This window comes from Callorhinus ursinus, unplaced genomic scaffold, assembly GCF_003265705.2.
Source record: "Callorhinus ursinus isolate GAN/ISIS: 27379988/994484 unplaced genomic scaffold, GSC_fseal_2.0 scaffold24, whole genome shotgun sequence".
Taxonomy (NCBI): domain Eukaryota; kingdom Metazoa; phylum Chordata; class Mammalia; order Carnivora; family Otariidae; genus Callorhinus; species Callorhinus ursinus.
This window is the reverse complement of record NW_027397086.1, coordinates 30,768,418-30,774,206: the sequence shown is the minus strand read 5'-3', so window position 1 is coordinate 30,774,206 and position 5,789 is coordinate 30,768,418. Positions and strand designations below refer to the sequence as shown.

Here is a 5,789-nt window from a genome sequence, read left to right as displayed (position 1 = left end):
TGCTGAGGTTGAGAACAGCACCAAATCTTGGCTTCTCTAGCAGGCCTAAAGGTAAGAATCGCCTGTGATCCTGGACCTGCAGCCTCCGCATCCCTCCGGGGGCGGGTTCTAAACTATTCTTCCCAGCCTGCTCCAGACCCTAGGACATGAGGATCTGTATTACTGAGATCAAATGATTTGTATGCACTTTACTGATTGAAAAGCTAGATTCCAGGTCCTGGAAGGTTGGTAAATAGATCCCCAGTCCCAAGTCAGACCTCCTACGAAATCAGAATCTCAAGGGGAGAGGCCAGTTGACCCGTGTGAATTTAACACAAGTCCCGGTAGATTCTTCTCAGGCAATTTTGGGGAACAACAGCTCTGCATTGATACTCCGACTCATAACAGTGACCTAAAGTTCGAAACACAGGGGCCCACAGGGCTCAAGTGGGTGTGCGTGAAAGAGCATGCAGCCCAGAGGGGAAACTGGGGTCTGGCCCTAAGGAGAAACACTCAGCACTTGAGACAGGCACATACCAAGTTCTATAAGTGTCCACAGGAGAACGAAAATGCACTGGCTGCAATCAGGGAAAGCTACCTGGGAGAGGTGACCTACAAATCATGACTGGAATTTAAATAAAGTACCCTCCAGAATAAACATAAGATGGGAAGGAGTGTGTAAGGAAAGAGACACCAGGCTTCTCATTCTCCCTGATTTGTTCCTATCCCCCAACTTTGCCTTTGTCCCAGGCACACTTCCAGTAGCTCTCAGGGCTCAGAACGGTTGCTGACCTCTGGGTGGGATCATGGAACACCTTACTTGGTATTTAAGTGACACATACTTTGTGAAATACAAACACATTTTTATCTAGCAAGGGCTGAGTCAATAAAATAACATCAAACATTTGCACAATACTCTGTGGGCTTTCCAAGCAGTTACGTGATAGTTACTTCCTCTAATTTTTACATAATCTGTGTGCTCACAGAAGCCCTGTGACCTGCTTGAGTTTAGTACCTAAGGTGCGGCTGGGACCCTACCGTGTCCACCATTTTTGAGAACAGAAGCACAGTTGAGCAGTTGGTGCTTAGCACTTGGGAAAAAGATCTGTGGATGGTGACTGGAGGACAGACTGGCCCTTTACCCAGGACTCTCTGATCATATGACTTCCCTGAGGAACTTGTTACAAATAGAGGTTTCCGGCGCCCACCCAAGACCTACTAAATCAAGATTTCCAAGAGGAAGAACTTAGGAATTGCATTTTACAAGAGATGCATCATGTTGCAAGGTCAGCACACCTGGGTTTGAATCCTAGACCCACCACTTCCTGGTTGTGTTCCTGGGGCAAAGCTCTCCTCCTCTCTGAGCCTCGATACCCCCATCTTCAAAATGAAGGTCCTGGCTGGTGCCCACCTTCTAAGCCCCTGGGAAGGGACTCCCCAGGATGGCAGATCCAGCAGGACAGAGGCTCATTCTCCTTCATGGAGTGGGTGTGGAGCTCAGGGGCTGGGTCACCCAAAGCTCTAAATGTCACCCTTCTCTCATGCTCCTGAGAAGGGACCATGTAGTTCCTTCTACCTCCTGCTCCCTGTGGGTTGTGACCCTCCTCTGGGGTGTGAGGTACACAGCACGAGCTCTGGACAGCCACTGCTAAATCTAATTTCTGCTTTTCCTCGTAGTCCCTTCACCTTCTGAGCCTCCGTTTCTCATCTGTACAGTGGGGTTTTCATCGGGAGAAACCAATGTGTGCACAAGGCGAAGGAACACAGAGTAAGCCCGCCATCCGTGGGGACTTCTATCATCATTATATCACTTAACACATACTTATTGAGCATCTACTGTGTGCCAGAAGCTCTCTGAGATCCCTGCTTGTGTGGCGTCTATATTCTAGTTACAGTCTAGTGGGTGCAGAGGGTAGATCATGAACAGGATACATGTTTAATATTTAAACAGTAAAGACACTGCATAGATTTGATATTTAAATAACAAAGACAACACACAGGTTTAATATTCAAGCAAACAACAAATGTGGTAGTTATTTATATGGTAAACACAACGGACGCTTGTTATTTAAATTATAACTATAATGTGTTAGCATTAATGTAAATCACAAAGATGAGATGTTAGAAGATGTCCAAGTAGGAGAATGGCAAGAACCATTCTGGACTTCAGGCTGGAGAGGAAAAGGATCCTAAACTCTGCCCCTTACTTTGCAGATGTTTAGTAGAGCTGCGATGTTTTTAATTTCTCAAACGGACTCCCTCCTCACCTCGTAAAGGAGGCCCTTCCAGACCCTCTTTCCTTTGAACTTCTGTGGCTGTAATGGGCCCTGCCTTTCCTGTATAAAACTCACCTGATCTAGCTGAACTTCTCTGGAGGCTGATGAAGCTACGCCTGCTGAGGGCATTCATCCAACACTGTAATCTTTGTAATAACCGCGGGAGGTCACTTCTGCCGTCGGACAGTGGAGGAAATGGAAGCTTTTTCACCTTGCCCAGGTCACACAGCTGGAAAGGATGGAGTTTGGTTCGGATGTGGGCCTGCCCTCCCCCCGCCCCCTGCCCCAGTGCTCCCCTAGCGTGACAGCTTTTCCTCTTGTCATCTGCCTCCCAAACTCCAGGAGGGCAGGGCTCCTTCTCAGCCTCTCAGGTCCCCTATCTCCCGCCCCCGACCCAGGATGTCACCTTCACAGGGGCAGAGGGTTAGGGGCCGGCTGAGGGTTATGCCAGGAGCTGGTGGTGAGGGTGACCAATTGTGTTGGTCTGCCTGAGACCATCCCAGTTTGGGCACGGAGAGTCCTGCATCCTGGAGAGCTCCGCAGTCCTGGGCTAGAGGCGCATGATGGGTCACCTCTAAGCAGACCCCAGGCAGCCTCCTGTCCCGCCCCTATGGCCCCATGCCAAAACTCAGGCTTTGATGAAAGGAAACTGCTTAGCTCATGCCTCACATTTTAGGCAAAGTCTAAGTTGCTGAAAGTTCTCTAATGTAGCCAAATGGCTCTACTTTGGGGGGACATAGCAGTGGAATATAAATTTGTCTCTCTGGAAGATGAGAAACCTTAAAGGTATACCTAGCCTCTGACCAGGAATGCCACTTGTACGAGTTTCTCCTAAGGGAAAAAAACCCAGAAATATGGACTGTGATTTCTTTTTCTTTCTTCCCCCACCCCTTTTTTGACAGTGATTTCCGAAGAAAGATACTCCCTGCAGAGCTGGCTATACAAAAACTTGAATGAGTTAAAGTAGAATATCATGCAGCTAAGAAAAAAAATCATATCATAGATTTAATAACATGAAGACACTATTTTAAGTAGAAAATGAAATATAAAACTATATAAACACAGCATGAGCCCAGTTTTATTTATGAGATGCCTACCTGGCTCAGTCAGAAGAGCATGCAAGTTTTGATTTTGGGGTCGTGAGTTCGAGCCCCATGTTGGGTGTAAAGAGTACTTAAATGAACAACAATAACAAAAACCTTAAAAAATAAAACAGGGGCGCCTGGGTGGTTCAGTCGTTAAGCATCTGCCTTCAGCTCAGGTCATGATCCCAGCGTCCTGGGATCGAACCCCACGTCAGGCTCCCTGCTCCACAGGAAGCCTGCTTCTCCCTCTCCCACTCCCCCTGCTTGTGTTCCCTCTCTTGCTGTGTCTCTCTCTGTCAAATAAATAAATAAAATCTTTAAAAAAAATAAATAAAATCATGTTACAATCTAAGTTTAGATTTCTACTTTGATGGATGGATAAAGAAAATGTGGTATTTAAATACAAATAATATTATTCAGCCATAAAAAGAAAAAAATTCTGCCATTTCCACAACATGGATGGACCTTGAAGACATTATGCTAAGTGAAATGTCAGGCAGAGAAAGACAAATACTGTACGATTTCACTTATGTTTGGAAATTTAAAAAAAGCCAACTCATAGAAACAGAGGGTAGATGGTGGTTGCCAGGGACTGGGGGATGAAGCAAAATGTGGAGGTATTGGTCAAAGCGTACAAAGGGTACAGTTATAAAATGAGTAAGTTCTGGGGATATAATATTCAGCATAGTGACTATAGTTAACAATACACTTGAAAGTAGCTAAGAGAGTAGATCTTAAATGTTCTTATGACACACACAAAAAATTGTCATTATGTGAGGTGATGGATGTGTTAACTAATCTTATTGCGGCAATCACTTCCCAATATATACATGTATCAAATCATCACATTTGTACACTTTAAATTTACACAATATGTCAACTGTACATCAATAAAGCTGGAAAAAAATATGTATGCACAGAAAACAAAGGACTGAGAAGATACTTACAGAATGTTAACAGTGCTTTTCTTTGAGTTTAGAATAATTTTCATTTTCTTCCTTACATTTTCCTGAAATACAAGTCTAGTTCCGTGAATAAATATTAATTTTATCATCAGAAAGTCAGTAATTTAAAAAAAAATACTGCATCAAAGTATTCTGTGCTGAGCTATTCTAATTCTGCCTGACCTTCTTTCTCAGGTGTCATGGATTACTGGGGCTTTAGAATAGAAGGCAGTTGAGAGAGCACTGGATTGGGAGTCAGAGGAAGCCTCCTGCCCTGCTCTTGCTTACTCCCAGTTCCTCTCCTTGAGATGTCCCTATCCCTGCATGTAATGCCTGGTTCAGTTGTCCCTTCCTCTGCTGGCCATACTTCTGCTACAGCTCCCATCGCCCACCACTCCACTGGCCTGCTGTTTATCTATTTACATGCCTGCCTATTCCTTTTCTGGGCCTGTTTCTCTTTCTGTAACAGGCCCAGTGACTTGGAGCTGCCTTCGCCCCGCCCTGGACCTGGCTGCAATGCCGAAGAGAACCACATGAGGGCGCCAGAACCACACTGGTGACCAGCTGCGGCCCAGTCGGACCAAGATCCCTTCAAAATTGTCCCCCCCTTCCCCCCGCAGCGAGAGAGGAAGGACACCAATCACTGCAGGCCTGGGATGCTTCCACTCAGGAGGGAGCCAGCGAGAAAGAACTGGATTATAAACTGTCCGAGAAGAATCCCCACCCCTATCCCAGTCTTTGCAGAGCTACGCTGGCCAAGGTGACCCTCCGAACTGGCCCCCCCTCAAGCACCTGCGGCATGTTGGGATGGAACTGCTGTGTGGCTTCAAGTAAGCCCCTGTCCCTCTCTGGACCTCAGTTTCCAGCCTGCACTGCTGGGTTTCTGTGCAGAGATGCTGTGGGGCGGGCATCTGGCTGCTCACTGGCTGCTTCCTGTCGGCTCTGGTTGAGGATGTTTCCTGTGCCCAACTTCCTGTTCCAGGTCCCCAGTTTGTCACAGGCCCTGCTGCATGCTCCGTGTTTGTTAAATTGAACTGAAACAGAAATAAAACACTCCCTAGAACATAAAGCAGGAGTTTAGAGGCAACCACCAGAGACCTTTTCTCCTTGCCCTTCAGGAAATTCCTGGTTGCAGAGCACACTGGCATTGCCCTTGGCCGGGGGCGGGGGTGGTGGTGGTGGTGGTGGTGGTGGTGGGGGGGGTGGGGGTGTGTGTGTGTGTGTGTGGTGTGGTATGGTGTGGCTGTGGTGTGGGGCGTGCTCTGAGGGGTTTGGGATTGGGAGTTGGAGGAGTGGATTTGGGGTTATTGGAAAAGCGGAGGGGGAGGGCCAAAGCCTGAGTCCTGGGGGCAGTGGGGGAGGACGGGGCCTGCTGTGGGGGCAGAAGGCCGTTTCCCTGGGAGAGAGGGGCAGGAGAGGCATGAGTTTCTACACGGTGAGGTGGGGGTCAGTGGCCATTCCACAGGTGCTGGTCGTTGTTGGGTGGGCTTGGGCCGTAGACCGTC

The 5,789-nt window shown here is 47.6% G+C and overlaps 1 long non-coding RNA gene across 1 annotated transcript; it reads left to right on the top strand.

The window, feature by feature from the left end:
* Positions 1-984: 984 nt before the first annotated feature.
* LOC141369944 (uncharacterized) lies at positions 985-5,587 on the top strand. The gene is made up of 3 exons (XR_012373552.1): positions 985-1,265; positions 1,657-1,747; positions 4,754-5,587. It is a non-coding gene; the product is annotated as an uncharacterized lncRNA (long non-coding RNA).
* The last annotated feature ends 202 nt before the right edge of the window (positions 5,588-5,789 follow it).